Here is a 19,837-nt window from a genome sequence, read left to right on the forward strand (position 1 = left end):
TAGTAAAGCAACTCTCGTAGTTCATTTTTTTTTGAACAAACTCTCATAGTTCATTTACTTATAGCGTATTTGGTTGCATGGATCGACCATGACCAGCCCTGCTAGATGCAAACTCCCGATGTTTGGTTGTTTAAAGCTTCCCTCAGTCAAGCCTGCTAGGAACGTCTAGCCTGGATGGGTTCTTATATTAAAATTACTTGCAGCAATATGTTTTCTTAGAAGTGTAGGATATGTATGCTTGTGATCAGTTTTGGCCTTCTTCCATGACAAGCATGCTTTTGTCCACTTTGGAGGCTATGCCGCATTGGAGTATGCTTTGAGAATGTTGGCTAACTATGATTTAACTTTAGCCCTGAATCTTGAGCATTAGTTCATTATTCAGTAAAAGGAATATTGATGACTATCCCAACTGGTAGAGATAGGAATCATGTACTAAGAATCCCAATCCTCTAAAATTCTATGAAAATCATTTGCATCATTAAGACCCTCTTGGCAGCACAGTCAAGTCCTAACAAACCAAATTAGATACCAAGTAGACAAGTACCAGCCAATTTTATCACAATAGAAAAATAGGGCTTTGGTCCAGGCCTGAAGAGGGCATTAATCCCGGTTCTCATACGAACTGGGACCAATGGGAGTATTAGTCCCAGTTCGTGAGGCCAGGGGGCCGGCCGGGCCTCGGGGGTCATTGGTGCCGGTTCGTCTGACCCCTTTGGTCCCGGTTCCAGACATAAACTGGGACCAATGGGCCTTGCTCCTGGACAACAACATTTAGTTCCGGTTGGTGTCTGGAACCCAGACTAATAGAGGCCTATATATAGCCCGCGAGTAGAGCAGTGCACTGCTCTGTTTTTTTGGCCGGCCGTGGGAGAGCTTTGTGGTGCTCTAGCTCACCTCCTATGCACAAGGTGTTCGATGAAATGCCCGAGCTACACTTTATAAGCTTTCTACTCTCCGAAGCTCCTTGTCCAAACTCCATTTCCTCAAGATTTGTCTAGGTTTATCGGTCCATCTTGTCCCGTACCTGTCCTCACCGCCGCCGATCACCCGCGCCGATCTCGTCGCCGGCACCACAGTGGTGAGCCTCTTGTTCTTATCTTCTTTCTAAAAGAAAAAATTCTTACTTGTATGATTTAGATTGCTACGTGTATAATTTTCTTACTTTTATTATCGTTTGTTATTATATAGTGCGATGGTTTTGGTATCCGCCCCGTCGGTCCTCGTCCTGTCTATGATTCGGATGTGATATATACTATATTTTATAACTATTTCTTTCATTTAGTGTTTATGACAATTATGCCGACCAACGTGACATAGATGTTTTATCTAGGAGGTATGTGAACCGAAAATTCCAACTGACCCTCTTGTCGAGTGGTTAAATTTAGTTGAAAAATAAAATGATTACTTGAAGAAAAAATTGAAAAGAATTGAGGAGGAGAAGATGGAATTGGAGTTGTTGTTGCGGATATCGTCGGTGATCACAAGATCAAGATGGATAAAATGCGCTTGAATATTAGAAAGATTAAAAAATATGGCATTCATAGTGAGGCTTAGTATCATTAGGCCGTTGAATCAATTGTTACCTTAGTTGCAATTATGATCGCATATGTTGTTGCATTGAAATGTTTTACATAGTTTCAATGTATGGTTTGATTAGATGCTCTAGAGAGCTATATGTTCTTCAATGAGAACTTTATGTATTTATTTTTTCGTAACATTTGATCACTAATGTACTTTGGTTTTAACGTAATGATGAAATCCCTTTGTAACAGATGAGTTTTCGTTCGAAACCCTGATACTTCAAAAGAGATTGTCTATTTTGCACATGAAGTGCATCCAGTTTTTGCCGTAATCCTCTCAACTTTTTAGAACAAGCTATGTGGGTGAAATGATGATACCATGCCAACTTTCAACCTTTTCGGAGTTCATTTGAAGTGCTTTTCAATTTCAGGGTTATTTAGCTCAAAAAAATCAGTAAATGCATGAAAAATACCAAATGAAGTCAGAAAGCGTTGAAAATTGATGAAGTGGCTTTGAATGGTGCATTTTGGACACACAAAAACTTTGGAGTTCAAATAAGTTCAAAAAAGTGCAATCCCTTTGTAATAGATGAGTTTTCGTCCCAAACCCTGATACTTCAAAAGAGATTGTCCATTTTGCACTCGAAGTGCATCCAGTTTTTTCCGTAACCCTCTCAACTTTTTAGAAAATGCTATGTGGGTGAAATTATGATACCATGCCAACTTTCAACCTTTTCAGAGTTCATTTGAAGTTCTTTTCAATTTGAGGGTCATTTAGCTAAAAAAAATCAGTAAATGCATGAAAAATACCAAATGAAGTCAGAAAGGGTTGAAAATGGATGATGTGGCTTTGAATGGTGCATTTTGAACACACAAAAAGCTTAGAGTTGAAATAAGTTCAAAAAATTAAATCCCTTTGTAACAAATGAGTTTTCGTCTGAAACCCGGATACTTCGAAAGAGATTGTCCATTTTGCTCATGAAGTGCATCCAGTTTTTACCGTAACCCTCTCAACTTTTTAGAACATGCTATGTGGGTGAAATGATGATACCATGCCAAATTTCAACCTTTTCAGAGTTCATTTGAAGTGCTTTTCAATTTCAGGGTCATTTAGCTCAAAAAAATCAGTAAATGCAAGAAAAATACCAAATGAAGTCAGAAAGGGTTGAAAATTGATGATGTGGCTTTGAATGGTGCATTTTGAACACACAAAAAGTCTAGAGTTCAAATAATTTCAAAAAAATGAAATCCTTTTGTAACAGATGAGTTTTCGTCTGAAACCCTGATACTTCGAAAGAGATTGTCCGTTTTGCAAATGAAGTGCATCCAGTCTTTGCCGTAACCCTCTCAACTTTTTAGAACATGCTATGTGGGTGAAATGATGATACCATGCCAACTTTCAACCTTTTCAGAGTTCATTTGAAGTGCTTTTCAATTTCAGGGTCATTTAGCTCAAAAAAAATCAGTAAATGCATGAAAAATACCAAATGAAGTCAGAAAGGGTTGAAAATTGATGAAGTGGCTTTGAATGGTGTATTTTGGACACACAAAAAGTCTGGAGTTCAAATAAGTTCAAAAAAAATGAAATCCCTTTGTAACAAATAAGTTTTCATCTAAAACCTTGATACTTCGAAAGAGATTGTCCATTTTGCACACGAAGTGCATCCAGTTTTTGTCGTAACCCTCTCAACTTTTTAGAACGTGCTATGTGGCTGAAATGATGATACCATGCCAACTTTCAACCATTTCAGAGTTCATTTGTATAAAACTCTAATAGCAAAAAAGAATCAACTAAAAGGCTTTTATAAAACTCTAATAACAAAAGGAATCAACTAAAAAGAATCAATAAAAAGTAAAATTTATGCAACCGAAATTATATAAAATTTATGCAACTGGAAAGAATCAATTCTTTTCGTTATGATCAACTAAAACGAAACTATAATATTCTTCAACAACATAAAGAGTCAACTAAAAAGCTTTTATAAATCTCTAGTATTTTTGAAACTAAAATTATATAAAAGTTTATGCAACTAAAATTATCAAAGTATTTTTTGTTCAAAACATTAATAGCAAATTATATAGTAGGAAAAAGGATCACTCAAAATGTATTTTTAAAGTAAAGTTATTCACAAACTAGTGATTCACACAAATTTCATAGAATTCAAATTTCACAGAAAATTTATAATTTTTGTGACCTAAGCAAAAAAGAATCACTCAGAAACTCTAAAAATTAAATAAAGAAAAAAACAAAACAAAAATACAGGATTTTTTTTAAATGCCACCTACACGGCCACCACTGCCTACATACGACTAGAAACCCAGCTAGTTGGGCCACGATGCAGGCCCGCAGAAGGCCCAGTAGGCCCAGACATAGCAGTGTGAGTTTAGGCCCGTAGGCCTGCAGTTCAGAGGAGTTCGAGAGGGATGATGCAACAGAGCTTCTAAACAATAATCGACGCCTTTCAGCTAGCGAGGTGGGACTAAACATCCCACCACGCCATCACAAGGCCGTTGGTCCCGGTTGGTGGCACCAACCGGGACTAAAGGGGGGCATTGGTCCTGGTTTGTCACAAGGCCTTTGGTCCCGGTTGGTGGCACCAACTGGGACTAAAGGGAGGCATTGGTCCCGATTCGTCACACCAACCGAGACCAATGCCCCCCTTTAGTCCCAGTTGGTGCCACCAACCAGGACCAAAGGTCTCTGTTTCCTGCCATTTGGGCTGCTGAAATCTGACCTTTGGTCCCGGTTGGTGGCACCAACTGAGACTAAAGGGGGCATTGGTTCGGTTGGTGCGATGAACCGGGACCAAAGGCTTTCCTATATAAGTGGCACTTCGAAATTTTTTAGCAAGTTCTCACATTCTCCTTGACATTGACACCCTGTGCCCCGACGCTGATGCCCTGCTCCTCGTAGTTGTCGCCGTCACCGCGCCCTACCCTGTCGGTGCCCGCTCGTCATCGCCGTCGTTGTCGCCGGTCCTGCCTCCTTGTTGCCGTGCCCTCACCGATGTCTTTGCTGTGCCATGCCCCATCACCGCGCCCTGCCCCAAGCCCGTCCTTGTCATCACCGCCCCCGAGCCCGCTCCTCATCTCCGATGCGTCCTCGCTGTGAGTGCCACCCCGATCCCCTCCTCCTCCTCCAATTCCTCCTTGTACTGGCCGCCAACATCGCTGACCCCGACGCCCTGCCGCCGACCCTGATGCCATCAACGTCAAGCCGCTGGCCAAGGGGTTCCAGTGTGACTCAAAGGAAGCGACACCGTGCGGGATAGAGGAAGATGAGGAATGTATGGCATCGATTCCCCCCTCTATCCATATTTCTAAATTTACTAAATTTTTTGACAGTGCTAAACAATGCACATCAAGTGTATGATGAAATGCCAAAGGGCTCTAGGAATTTTTGCGAATTTTTGTAGTGAGGTGTTGATGCACAAAAGAGAGTCGTAACTTTCTTATCATCGTCGTAACTTTCTTATCTATTTGTGTATGCTATTAGAAAGGGAAATTCGATACAACCAACGCGCAAAACCTTCCGTATTTCCTATGAAAACAACTTCCGCCTGGATAGAATAGCTAAGTGAAAGCAAGGCCGAAGTAGAGCATAGAGCATCGATCTACCCCCTCCCCTATATGTTTGCCACTAATATATCCATCTTTCATGTTTGTATATTAATTACCATGTTGTAATATTTGCAGAAACTATGGATCAAAGAGACTTGGAACAAGAAGAGTTGTTGGGGGACATAATCCACGACAGACGTGATGTCTTGTCGTATCTCAACGACACTGATGGTAAAGAAGGAAAGGATGTCGGCTTCGGTGATCAAACAATGGAGGAGGAAGGACATGATCATGACGGCTCCGGTGACCGAATGGCGGAGGAAGAAGGAGACCATGATGACGGCTCCGGTGACCGAACGGAGGAGGTAGCTGTTGCAAAGTCCGGCGAGGTATATATATTAATTAAGCCTGTGCTGACTAATTGATGCATTAATTGTTTTGGTATGTACATCTATTAACGCTTCTTTCTTCTTTTATAGCCCTCCAGATCGAGCCAAACTTCCGTAACGAGATGAGGCCCGAAGAAAAAGTTGCGCCAGGATGAAAGGTTCACGATCGCAAAAATCTCGGGCGATGGCCAACCAATTGAACCCAAGCGGACCAAGGACGCATTTGTTGCTCGGTGCAGAGCTATTGTTAGGGACACCATCCCGATCAGCATCCAACAATGGAATGAGCCGGCTAAGGACGACCTTGAAGTTTCTTATGTTAACGATAGACAAAAAGCTGATCTTTGGACCTCGCTGAAGGCAAATTTCACCCTACCCCTAGAGGAGGATCCGAATAAGCCAGTTATAGAGCCAAAGGTCAAGTCGTATGCTCTTAAGAAGATGGGAGATCTATTCAGGAGGTGGAAGAAAGAGTTGAACACAACGTTTGTCGAGAAAGGGAAGACTCCAGAATTCACCGGCCGATTTGAGAAGATAAGAGATCACTGGCCCGCATTTGTGGCCCACAATACATCGGATAAGGGAAAGAAAATGTCAGGGACAAATAAGAAAAATGATGCAAAGAAGTTGTATCACCATCACACAGGGTCAGGTGGCTACCTCAAAGCCCGACCGTTGTGGGACAAAGCTGAGAATGACTTGATTGCTAAAGGGGTCCAACTAGCGACACTGAACTGGCCAGACCATTCAAGGACTTGGTTCTTCGGGGTTGGGAGAACTTTGGACCCAGAAATAGGGGAGTGTTGTTGGATGGATGAGCAACTTGCAATACCCGTCAAGAAGCTTCAGAATTATATCGCAGCATAGAAAGGGACGTTCATTCCTGACAGAGAGAAGGACGAGCTGTCTGAGGCCCTCAGGAATCCTGAGCACCATGGACGAACACGAGGCACTCCAGGCTCCGTTGCGTGGGTGCATGGGTTCCCCGACGCAGGCGGTTACAGATGCCGAGAGAGAAATAGGAAAGTGAAGTTGAGCGAAATACAGAAGGTCAAAGCAAGATTAGTGAAGCTAGAGGACCTTGCAGCTACCGGCCAACCATCTCAGCGGCATGAAGCTACCCTAGAAGCTACCCCGCCATCTCAGCGGAGAAGCAGCATGGCTTCCACGGAGCTAGCCCAGCCAGATTTAACGGCTCCTTGCTACCTCGTGGATACTATCACGGAGGCTCAACATTGCGAGCTGATACGTCTCCGTCGAATCTATAATTTTTTATTGTTCCATGCTAACATTCTACAACTTTTACATACTTTTGGCAAATTTTTATACTATTTTTGGGACTAACATATTGATCCAGTGCCCAGTGCCAGTTCCTGTTTGTTGCATGTTTTTTGTTTCACAGAAAACCCATATCAAACGGAGTCCAAACGGGATAAAAACTGACGAAGATTTTTTTTGGAATATTTATGATTTCTGGGAAGAAGAATCAACGTGAGACTATGCTCGAGGGGGCCACGAGGCAGGGGCACGCGCCCTGGGCCATCATGGACACCCCGTAAGGCGGTTGGTTCCCTTCTTTTGCCGCAACAAAGCTAATATCCAGATAGAGATCGTGTCCAAAATTCAGCCCAATCGGAGTTACGGATCTTCGGGAATATAAGAAACGGTGAAAGGCCAAAATCTGGAACGCAGAAACAGAGAGAGACAGAGAGACAGATCCAATCTCGGAGGGTCTCTCGCCCCTCCCATGCCGTGGATACCATGGACCAGAGGGGAAACCCTTTTCCCATCTAGGGAGAAGGTCAAGGAAGAAGAAGAATAAGGGGGGCTCTCTCCCCTCTCTCCCGGTGGCGCCGGAACACCGCCGGGGCCATCATCATCACCGTGATCTACACCAACACCTCTGTCATCTTCATCAACATCTCCATCACCTTCCGCCATCTATCTACAGCAGTCCACTCTCCCGCAACCCGCTGTACCCTCTACTTGAACATGGTGCTTTATGCTTCATATTATTATCCAATGATGTGTTGCCATCCTATAATGTCTGAGTAGATTTTCGTTGTCCTATCGGTAGTTGGTGAATTGCTATGATTGGTTTAATTTGCTTGTGGTTATGTTGCTGTCCTTTGGTGCCCACTATATGAGCGCGCGCGTGGATCACACCATAGGGTTAGTTGTATGTTGATAGGACTATGTATTGGAGGGCAAGAGTGACAGAAGCTTCAACCTAGCATAGAAAATGATGCATACGGGATTGAAGGGGGACCAATATATCTTAATGCTATGGTTGGGTTTTACCTTAATGAATGTTAGTAGTTGTGGATGCTTGCTAATAGTTCCAATCATAAGTGCATAGAATTCCAAGTCAGGGATGACATGCTAGTAGTGGCCTCTCCCACATAAAACTTGCTATCGGTCTAGTAAAGTAGTCAATTGCTTAGGGACAATTTCACAACTCCTACCACCACTTTTCCACACTCGCTATACTAACTTTATTGCTTCTTTATCTAAATAGCCCCTAGTTTATATTTACGTGCTCTTTATGTTCTTGCAAACCTATCCAATAACACCTACAAAGTCCTTCTAGTTTCATACTTGTTTTAGGTAAAGCAAACGTTAAGAGTGCGTAGAGTTGTATCGGTGGTCGATAGAACTTGAGGGAATATTTGTTCTACCTTTAGCTCCTCGTTGGGTTCGACACTCTTACTTATCGAAAGAGGCTACAATTGATCCCCTATACTTGTGGGTTATCACGAGCTTATGACGAAATGGCAGAACCTGACTTTGAAGGCGGTTGTCGGCTCTGTTGTACCTCCTAAAGGTTATGGATATTTTCATTGCGTATGATTCCACATGGCTATACTGTTGTGACGGTGGATGAAATAATGGAGGGATTTCAGGAGCTGGAGCTTGACCACCCTACAGGTGAAGGGGAGATTCATCTGAGAGCTGCTTTATGGAGTACATATCTATGGAGGAAGGAGTACATCAAGCTTCCAAACTGGACGCCTCCTCCTTCGGCGAGTCAGGGCACTCCGCCTCCTCCTCCGGCGAGTGATCAGGGCAGTCCACCTCCTCATCCGCCTCCTCCGGCGCGTGACGGCACTCCGACTCCTTCTTCGCCTCCTTCGATGAGCACTCCGCCTCCTCCAGCGCATGAGGGCACTACGGATCCTCCTCCGCCTCCTCCTCCTCCTCCTTGTGACGCCCGTATAATTAAGCTACAGTGATCCCTCGCTAATGATGCCACGTCACCTCGTTTACCGTTGATAAACTCTAGACAATTCAAAACCGAAACAAATTCAAAATTTAATTAAAGGAAAACAATAAAAGTTTTCAAACATTAAAATAAAAATGTTCAATTTGTACTAAATATTACATAGATAATTATGGTGTAGAGGGCACAACTTTATAAAATGCATAAATATTTTAAATTGAATTAAAATAGTAGAGAAAATAAAGAAAAGGGAAAAGAATAAAAACAGAAAACCAAACTACAAAATACAAATAAAAAGAGTAGAGGCCCCTGGCCAACTGGGCCAGATGGCCCAGCTAGCCGACCCGCTGGCCCACTCGGCCGGCCCACTCGCCCTGGCCTATATGGCCTCGTACCCCAAACCCTAACCCCCCCGTCGCCCACTCACCCCACTCCCACTCGCTTCCCCCCACTCCCCTCGATTGGATCTGGATCGGGAGGAGAACCCGATCCCCTCGCCCCTCCACCCTCGACGCTGGCGGCCGGAGCGCTCCATCGCCGGCCTGCCTCCTCCAACGTCGACGTCGTCCCCGTCCTCCTCCACAACGGACCTCCCCGAACTCCCCCGCGCCCACTGCCCCGTTCCCTACAGACACCTGGTGAGGTCCCGGCCTCCTCTCTCTCCCTCGCCTCGACGTGCACCCCGCGCCACGCGCGCTCACTGTGAGCACCGCACCTGCCGCCGCACGCGGGAAGCCCACGCTGGCTCACCGCCCGCGACCCCTCTTGCTCCGACTGGCTCCGACCGTGCCCTGGCCATTCTGCGCGCGCGATCCGCGCCCTCCTGGCCTGCCCCGTCCTGGCCTCCACCGCACCCCCACTCTGGCGGTGCCTCCTGCTGCCGCCGCGGCCACGCCGGCGCCGTCCCTTGCCCGCTCCCGCTGCTCCACTCGAAGCGGCGCCTCTGCCGAGCCCACCCACCGTCCAGCCATCGGTGCCCCGCTCGGGTGCCCAGCCGGGTCCCGGCGCCAACCCGCGCCCATGTGCCCGCAAGGCCCTGGACCACTTACACGCGGGCCCCAGCGCCCAGAACGTTTGTGAAAAAAGGGGATTTAAAAAAAAGAAAGAATAATAAACAGATAAATAGTAAATAAAATTAAACTTAATTAATTAATTAACTAAATTAATTAAGTTAATTAATCCTAGTTAATTAATCTAATTAATCTGTTAGTTTAATTAAACAGTAGTTTGTTTAGCCTAAACCCTAATTAAGTCTAAACAGTGGATGACAGGTGGGTCCCACTGGACCCACTGGTCAGGTTGACCAGTCAACCCTGTTGACTGCTGACATCAGCATGACATCATGCTGATGTCATAAATACATTTTCGAATTAAATTAATTAATTAATTAAATTCCAGAAATTATTAAAATCTTTAGAAAATCATATCTTTTAATCCGTAACTCGGATTAAATTATTTTCAACACGAAAGTTGCTCAGCACGACGAGACGAATCCGGATTCGCAGCCCGTTCATCAGCCACACACCCCTAGCATACCAAACACGCAAATTTTCCCCTTCGGTTCCTCTGTCTGAAAACGCGAAACACCGGGAATACTTTCCCGGATGTTTCCCCCCTTCACCGGTATTACCTCATACCGCGTTAGGGCACGCCTAGCATCACGTATTGCTTTGTCATGCATCGTTATGCATCTGTTTGCATTGTATTCATTATTTCTTCCCCCTCTTCTGTCTGATAGACTATGAGACCGACGCTGCTGCCGCCCCGTTCGACTACGGAGTTGACGATCCCTCTCTCATGCCAGAGCAACCAGGCAAGCCCCCCCCTTGATCACCAGATACCGCCTATTCTCCTCTATACTGCTTGCATTAGAGTAGTGTAGCATGTTACTGCTTTCCGTTAATCCTATTCTGATGCATAGCCTGACATTGTTGCTACATATGTTGATACCTTACCTGCAATCCTAAATACTTAGTATAGGATGCTAGTTTATCATCATTGGCCCTACATTCTTGTCAGTCTGCCTTGCTATACTATTGGGCCATGATCACTTGGGAGGTGATCACGGTTATATACTATACATACATACATACTATGCAGATGGTGACTAAAGTCGGGTCAGCTCGATGAGTACCCGCAAGTGATTCTGATGAGGGGGCTGAAAGGACAGGTGGCTCCATCCCGGTAGAGGTGGGCCTGGGTTCCCGACGGCCCCCGACTGTTACATTGTGGTGGAGCGACAGGGCAGGTTGAGACCACCTAGGAGACAGGTGGGCCTGGCCCTGTTCGGCGTTCGCGGATACTTAACACGCTTAAGGAGATCTTGGTATTTGATCTGAGTCTGGCTACTGGCCTATACGCACTAACCAACTACACGGGAACAGTTATGGGCACTCGGCGTTGTGGTATCAGCCGAAGCCTTTGTGACGTCAGCGACTGAGCGGCGCGCGCCGGGTTGGACCTTCCTTTGTAATGGAGGTTGCTAGGTCTGCTCACCGGCCACGTACGCAACGTGCAGGTGTGCAATCGGCGATGGGCCCAGACCCCTGCGCGCATAGGATTTAGACCGGCGTGCTAACCTCTCTGTTGTGCCTAGGTGGGGCTGCGACGTGTTGATCTTCCGAGGCCGGGCATGGCCCAGGAAAGTGTGTCCGGCCAAATGGGATCGAGCGTGTTGGGTTATGTGGTGCACCCCTGCAGGGAAGTTAATCTATTCGAATAGCCGTGATCTTCGGTAAGAGGACGACTTGGAGTTGTACCTTGACCTTATGACAACTAGAACCGGATACTTAATAAAACACACCCAGACAAGTTCCACAGACAACCCGGTGATCGCTTTTCCACAGCGCGACGAGGGGAGGATCGCCGGGTAGGATTATGCTATGCGATGCTACTTGGAGATGCTACTTGGAGGACTTCAGTCTACTCTCTTCTACATGCTGCAAGACGGAGGCTGCCAGAAGCGTAGTCTTCGACAGGATTAGCTATCCCCCTCTTATTCTGGCATTCTGCAGTTCAATCCACTGACATGGCCTTTACACATATACCCATGCATATGTAGTGTAGCTCCTTGCTTTCGAGTACTTTGGATGAGTACTCACGGTTGCTTTTCTCCCTCTTTTCCCCTTTCCCTTTTACCTGGTTGTCGCAACCAGAAACTGGAGCCCTGGAGCCAGACGCCACCGTCGATGATGATTCCTACTACACTGGAGGTGCCTACTACTACATGTAGGCCGCTGGCGACGACCAGGAGTAGTTTAGGAGGATCCCAGGCAGGAGGCCTGCGCCTCTTTCGATCTGTATCCCAGTTTGTGCTAGCCTTCTTAAGGCAACTTGTTTAACTTATGTCTGTACTAAGATATTGTTGCTTCCGCTGACTCGTCTATGATCGAGCACTTGTATTCGAGCCCTCGAGGCCCTTGGCTTGTATTATGATGCTTGTATGACTTATTTTATTTTTAGAGTTGTGTTGTGATATCTTCCCGTGAGTCCCTGATCTTAATCGTACACGTTTGCGTGTATGATTAGTGTATGATTAAATCAGGAGCGTCACAAGTTGGTATCAGAGCCGACTGCCTGTAGGAATCCCCCTTCCACACTCCTTGGCCGAAGTCGAGACTAGTCATTGCAAACTTTTTACTAACATGGCTGTGTGGCTTATAGGCCCACGTCGCCATTGGGTGGTAGTAGGATCTTTTATTCCTTGTCTATACTCTGGGACTCCGGTCTCTCTTCTATTTGGGTTAAAATGGTTTTACTAACACTAACGCTAGGATCTCGTGATCACATCCACCTGGAGAGCCCTTACTACAGATGATCGCCTGCTGCACCAGAGGCCCCTGAAGATACTCTCCGCTGTTAACCCGAGAACTTGTGTTCACCGCGTTGGCAATTCCCCTTCCACCGTCAACCCTGGTGGATAACTACATGCAGTTGTCATTCTTACATTCATCCCTAGTTGGTCTTGTTATTACAAGATACCCCGAAATACTCGTTGTTGTTTCGATAATCATTTGTGCCTACTGCCTTGCAGTTCATTGTCGCCTGAATACACCTACAAATTAATCCTTAGTTGTTCAGGTGTTTCACAAAATTCTTCGAAATATTATCCGATCTTTCGAGAATCCTCTGCAGCCTGTGGCTCTAGAAATTCTTGTCTACCTGCATTATGGTTAAATCCCAAATGCCTAGCATTATTCATTGACATCCTTTGCACTATCATTTTGAGACCGTTGATTCAATATGATGCAGTTGTTCGCAACCGTCAATCACAATTAGAATCCATCCTTCCGGCTCAGACGTCATTTTTGGACATGAGCTGGTTCTCGACCAATCAATTGCCGTCGGTTGTACCCCTAAGTCTATTCAGCTTATCCATTCTTAATCAGAGCGTTTGCTTCCGATCCTTCGATTTGGAATCATAATTCCTTTGCATTTGAGCTTCGAATTATTCAGATGATTCCACAACCGTTGCATTTGCATTCTTTCCTCTTCTGGTTGAGTACTGATACTCACATCAGATCCTTTGTGGACCATCAAGTCCTTTGTTGGATTGTTATCCGACAGTGTCCTTCATATTTAATCACCTTGTGAGTTATTTTCCTGATACATAATACCATTGGTAAATCCTATACTCTGAATTGGCCAACCATGCTCTGCTTTCGAGCTGGTGATAATTACTCTCGAAGCTTGTGGTATATGTTCCTAAGATGCCCCGATGGGTTGAACCTATGCCTTTCTTAATCGGTGTGAACCCGAAAGTTTTTTTTAAGGTTCATACTCCTCTGGTAATTCAGCAAGTAGGTCTTCGCACTCAAATCACTTTAATAGAACAATGAATGAAAGGTTATGCATTGAAGAAGTGGGAGTCGACCTTGAACTTTGTGTTCATGCCCATGGACACGATGTAGATCTTATCATTAAAGCTTCTCTTACATTAATTATTCCCTTGGTATTAGTTCATCTTATATCTGGGATCATGCCTTTTTGCAATCGTGGTCCCGACCACGTTCTCCTTTACTTACCATTTCTCGTGCAAATTTAAGCACTTGTCTTGTGCAGAGCAATACCCCAATCCAACCTCTACTTTGATCTGTCATCGAGTATCACCCCTTGGTATCTCGAGATTATCATGGAACTGCATAACTCCTTATGAGTTCTTCATCAAGTACTACATTCTCATTGATTCCAATTTTTCACGGGCTCTGAATTATTTAACACTCAAAGACACCGATAACTGAACCGAGTCCGCATCGCGATTAAGCAACTCTTGGTAACCTTCATTACTTATGAGTTTGAACTCAATCACGTCATTCCTAGCCTACTTGGCTATATCCTTGTCGTGCCGATTTTAACTATGCTACCTGGTCCTCTTCCCAGAGCATAATTTTTGACGATGAGCTAAGCTTACGTCGATCTTTCCTCATCATATCATTTCGCTTTGGACAGCAAGCTTGCTTTGGAGTTTGTGTCCTAACCGTGGTTCCAATAACCTTTCGCTTCATCATTCGTTTTACTTGATGTCATCGTCGATCAATTACATCTTCGTGTAACCTCTCGACAAATTTGTCGTGATCATCATCAACCTTATGAGCTCTTCCAGGATATCAATCGGATTCATGATGAGAAATACCATCCTTGCCTCGATGATTTGTGTTATCATCAACCACTTTACTGCCTTCCCTCCAACACAAACTTGTTCGTGTTTTGTGTTATACCTTCAGTTCCTTGCTACCCAGCATTGTTCTTCCTTACCTTGGAATATTACCACCTTTTATGTCAAGAATGTAGTGGGAATTGCACCACTTCTTAAGAATTCTTGGTATGGTGATACTTCTCACCATCACCATTCTTCTTAGGTCCTCGTGTTGATTCCGACCAGGGTACCAACAAGTGAGCGGTGATGTTTGGATTCTGCCCTTCTAGCAACCCTATTGCTTTGAAGTTAATGGGCGGCCGTTCATTCTTAGACTATTGAGTATTGAATCACCATTCCAATGTTGGCCGTGCAACCCAGCCCATATTTCGGGTGCACCTTTCAACCATTGTTAAATTGTGTATGTTTTCCTCAAGCATACATCAATATATCATTTTGATCTGACAAATGTTATCCCCTTGTTCACATAATTGTGGAAATCCATCCTCTGGAAATTTTGATGAATTGTTGCTGAGTTCATCAACCACCTCCTTGTCCTCTCCTTGGGTTAATGATGAACTCTTGTTAACGGAAATCACTTCATAGTTCATTTCCCGAGAATCTTACAGTGTCATTCCGTCAATTTGTGTTACACCTTTCTTCTCAGGCATCCTGACACCAATCAGATCTGAATCTTAGTCAAATATCATGGTTGGAACATGTCTCCAAGAGTTAGAACATTGGTCTTTTATGACCCGGTAAGGTGATGTCATGTCTAGCACACCTGGCCGAAGGACCTATTGTTATAAGTTCCATTTTGGCAAGGTTAACCATTCTTCCATTTGGAAATTATAAGACTTATTCTATGAGTTGTTCCTGATGGATCCTTTGTGTATCCAAAGTCTGACCCTTGCTTGAAGACCATGTCAATGCTATCTCAAAGCATGTCTGTGGCACTCCGATTTTCAGTAAGAACATTTGAAGCACAAATGCTAAATTTTCCTTATCAATTACCCTAACACCGTTGTATGGGTAATGTCATGAAATTTCTCTCACCTTATCTAAAGAGTTTTCCACATTATATCTTGTCATGGATATCATGCTCTTCTTGTCCTTGGGAATGATATACCCCTGAAATATGTGTTTAAACACATTTTCCTTTCCATTGTTATGTTTAATATGAAGATCACCTTCTCCTTTCCATTGTTTTGTTCAACCTTTCTCGTGATCTATTTGATCTAAGCAGTAATGTTCTTCTGCTTATGTAAACACCTTGGGGTACAACCGTGTCAGTAAGACCCTGTTACTATTGTTGATAGCATTCCGGTAACCATTGATGGACGAGAACTTTGCCTATTGGTCTGCCTCGTTCAACGAGCAGGAAAATGGTTCTCTTCATCCCTCGCCCTTGGTACCGACATTGTTGCCAACATAACTGATAGCCTACCCTCTGACATGTCTTGCTATCACGATCGTGCAAGATGTCCACGCCCTTCTTACTTTAACCCACATGGTGGGCCCATAACCCATAGTTCCACAGGATCAAAACCTGACTCTCCGGTAAACCCCCTGTTGCCAAGGTTGTTCCTCGCGCGTGGCCTCGTAAGTAATTTACGAGCCACCTTTTGAGTGATCACCAGTTTTGCTATCAGATGCAATACTTATTCGCATTGCTCTGAACCCCTTTCACACTTTGTTTCAGGCAATGAACGATTGCCTATGCGCTTGAAACTTCTATTTTGCACCTTCTTACTTTGCTCAAGATATTTTCTTAAGTTTCAATTCGAGAGTTGCTATCTGCCACCCTCCCCGATGTTATCGACCAGATAGTCGACCTTGCAGAGGTATGTTCTCCCGGAATGCCCACTCTTTATTCTTTCGTAAGTACGATGGAGTTCCTGAAGAAAGGACGCCGACTTCATCATGATGACCTAAAGCAGAGAAATGAAGACATCAATATATTGGACCGGCCTCTTCGAGAAGAGCAAGCCAGGATGAGAAGACCCGCTAGATTCGTTACCAAACCTTCCCCCCTTTCACTACCTCTTAAATCTTGGGACGAGATTTCATGTAGTGGAGGAGAATTGTGATGCCCGTATAATTAAGCTACAGTGATCCCTCGCTAATGATGCCACGTCACCTCGGTTACCGTTGATAAACTCTAGATAATTCAAAAACGAAACAAATTCAAAATTTAATTAAAGGAAAACAATAAAAGTTTTCAAACATTAAAATAAAAATGTTCAATTTGTACTAAATATTACATAGATAATTATGGTGTAGAGGGCACAACTTTATAAAATGCATAAATATTTTAAATTGAATTAAAACAGTAGAGAAAATAAAGAAAAGGGAAAAGAATAAAAACAGAAAACCAAACTACAAAATACAAATAAAAAGAGTAGAGGCCCGTGGCCAACTGGGCCAGACGGCCCACCTAGCCGACCCGCTGGCCCACTCAGCCGGCCCACTCGCCCTGGCCTATATGGCCTCGTACCCCAAACCCTAACCCCCCCGTCGCCCACTCACCCCACTCCCACTCGCTTCCCCCCACTCCCCTCGATTGGATCTGGATCGGGAGGAGAACCCGATCCCCTCGCCCCTCCACCCCCGACGCTGGCGGCCGGAGCGCTCCATCGCCGGCCTGCCTCCTCCAACGTCGACGTCGTCCCCGTCCTCCTCCACAACAGACCTCCCCGAACTCCCCCGCGCCCACTGCCCCATTCCCTACAGACACCTGGTGAGGTCCCGGCCTCCTCTCTCTCCCTCGCCTCGACGTGCACCCTGCCGCACGCGGGAAGCCCGCGCTGGCTCACCGCCCGCGACCCCCCTTGCTCCGACCGGCTCCGGCCGCGCCCTGGCCGTTCTGCGCGCGCGATCCGCGCCCTCCTAGCCTGCCCCGTCCTAGCCTCCACCGCACCCCCACTCTGGCGGTGCCTCCTGCTGCCGCCGCGGCCACGCCGGCGCCGTCCCTTGCCCGCTGCCGCTGCTCCACTCGAAGCGGCGCCTCTGCCGAGCCCACCCACCGTCCAGCCATCGGTGCCCCGCTCAGGTGCCCAGCCGGGTCCCGGCGCCCACCCACGCCCATGTGCCCGCAAGGCCCTGGACCACTTACACGCGGGCCCCAGCGCCCAGAACGTTTGTAAAAAAAGGGGATTAAAAAAAAGAATAATAAACAGATAAATAGTAAATAAAATTAAACTTAATTAATTAATTAACTAAATTAATTAAGTTAATTAATCCTAGTTAATTAATCTAATTAATCTGTTAGTTTAATTAAACAGTAGTTTGTTTAGCCTAAACACTAATTAAGTCTAAACAGTGGATGACAGGTGGGTCCCACTGGACCCACTGGTCAGGTTGACCAGTCAACCCTGTTGACTGCTGACATCAGCATGACACCAGCACATCAGCATGACATCATGCTGATGTCATAAATACATTTTCTAATTAAATTAATTAATTAATTAAATTCCAGAAATTATTAAAATCTTTAGAAAATCATATCTTTTAATCCGTAACTCGGATTAAATAATTTTCAACATGAAAGTTTCTCAGCACGACGAGACGAATCCGGATACGGAGCCTGTTCATCCGCCACACACCCCTAGCATACCGAACATGCAACTTTTCCCCTTTGGTTCCTCTGTCCGAAAACGCGAAACACCGGGAATACTTTCCCGGATGTTTCCCCCCTTCACCGGTATTACCTCATACCGCGTTAGGGCATGCCTAGCATCACACATTGCTTTGTCATGCATCTGTTTGCATTGTATTCATTGTTTCTTCCCCCTCTTCTCTCTGATAGACTACGAGACCGACGCTGCTGCCGCCCCGTTCGACTATGGAGTTGACGACCCCTCTCTCTTGCCAGAGCAACCAGGCAAGCCCCCCCTGATCACCAGATATTGCCTATTCTCCTCTATACTGCTTGCATTAGAGTAGTGCAGCATGTTACTGCTTTCCGTTAATCCTATTCTGATGCATAGCCTGACATTGTTGCTACATCTGTTGATACCTTACCTGCAATCCTAAATACTTAGTATAGGATGCTAGTTTATCATCATTGGCCCTACATTCTTATCAGTCTGCCTTGCTATACTATTGGGCCGTGATCACTTGGGAGGTGATCACGGGTATATACCATACATACATACATACTATGCAGATGGTGACTCAAGTCGGGTCAGCTCGATGAGTACCCGCAAGTGATTCTGATGAGGGGGCTGAAAGGACAGGTGGCTCCATCCCGGTAGAGGTGGGCCTGGGTTCCCGACGGCCCCCGACTGTTACATAGTGGCGGAGCGACAGGGCAGGTTGAGACCACCTAGGAGACAGGTGGGCCTGGCCCTGTTCGGCATCCGCGGATACTTAACACGCTTAACGAGATCTTGGTATTTGATCTGAGTCTGGCTACTGGCCTATACGCACTAACCAACTACGCGGGAACAGTTATGGGCACTCGGCGTCGTGGTATCAGCCGAAGCCTTCGTGATGTCAGCGACTGAGTGGCGCGCGCCGGGTTGGACTGCGTTAACGCAACTTCCATTGTAATGGAGGTTGCTAGGTCTGCTCACCGGCCGCGTACGCAATGTGCAGGTGTGGAATGGGCGATGGGCCCAGACCCCTGCGCGCATAGGATTTAGACCGGCGTGCTAACCTCTCTGTTGGGCCTAGGTGGGGCTGCAACGTGTTGATCTTCCGAGGCCGGGCATGACTCAGGAAAGTGTGTCCGGCCAAATGGGAGCGAGCGTGTTGGGTTATGTGGTGCACCCCTGCAGGGAAGTTAATCTATTCGAATAGCCATGATCTTCGGTAACAGGACGACTTGGAGTTGTACCTTGACCTTATGACAACTAGAACCGGATACTTAATAAAACACACCCAGACAAGTTCCACAGATAACCCGGTGATCGCTTTTCCACAGGGCGACGAGAGGAGGATCGCCGGGTAGGATTATGCTATGCGATGCTACTTGGAGGACTTCAGTCTACTCTCTTCTACATGCTGCAAGACGGAGGCTGCCAGAAGCGTAGTCTTCGACAGGATTAGCTATCCCCCTCTTATTCTGGCATTCTGCAGTTCAGTCCACTGATATGGCCTTTACACATATACCCATGCATATGTAGTGTAGCTCCTTGCTTGCGAGTACTTTGGATGAGTAATCACGGTTGCTTTTCTCCCTCTTTTCCCCTTTCCCTTTTACCTGGTTGTCGCAACCAGAAACTGGAGCCCTGGAGCCAGACGCCACCGTCGATGATGATTCCTACTACACTGGAGGTGCCTACTACTACATGCAGGCCGCTGACGACGACCAGGAGTAGTTTAGGAGGATCCGAGGCAGGAGGCATGCGCCTCTTTCGATCTGTATCCCAGTTTGTGCTAGCCTTCTTAAGGCAACTTGTTTAACTTATGTCTGTACTCAGATATTGTTGCTTCTGCTGACTCGTCTATGATCGAGCACTTGTATTCAAGCCCTCGAGGCCCCTGGCTTGTATTATGATGCTTGTAT

This window comes from Triticum dicoccoides, chromosome 1B (assembly GCF_002162155.2).
Source record: "Triticum dicoccoides isolate Atlit2015 ecotype Zavitan chromosome 1B, WEW_v2.0, whole genome shotgun sequence".
NCBI lineage: Eukaryota > Viridiplantae > Streptophyta > Magnoliopsida > Poales > Poaceae > Triticum > Triticum dicoccoides.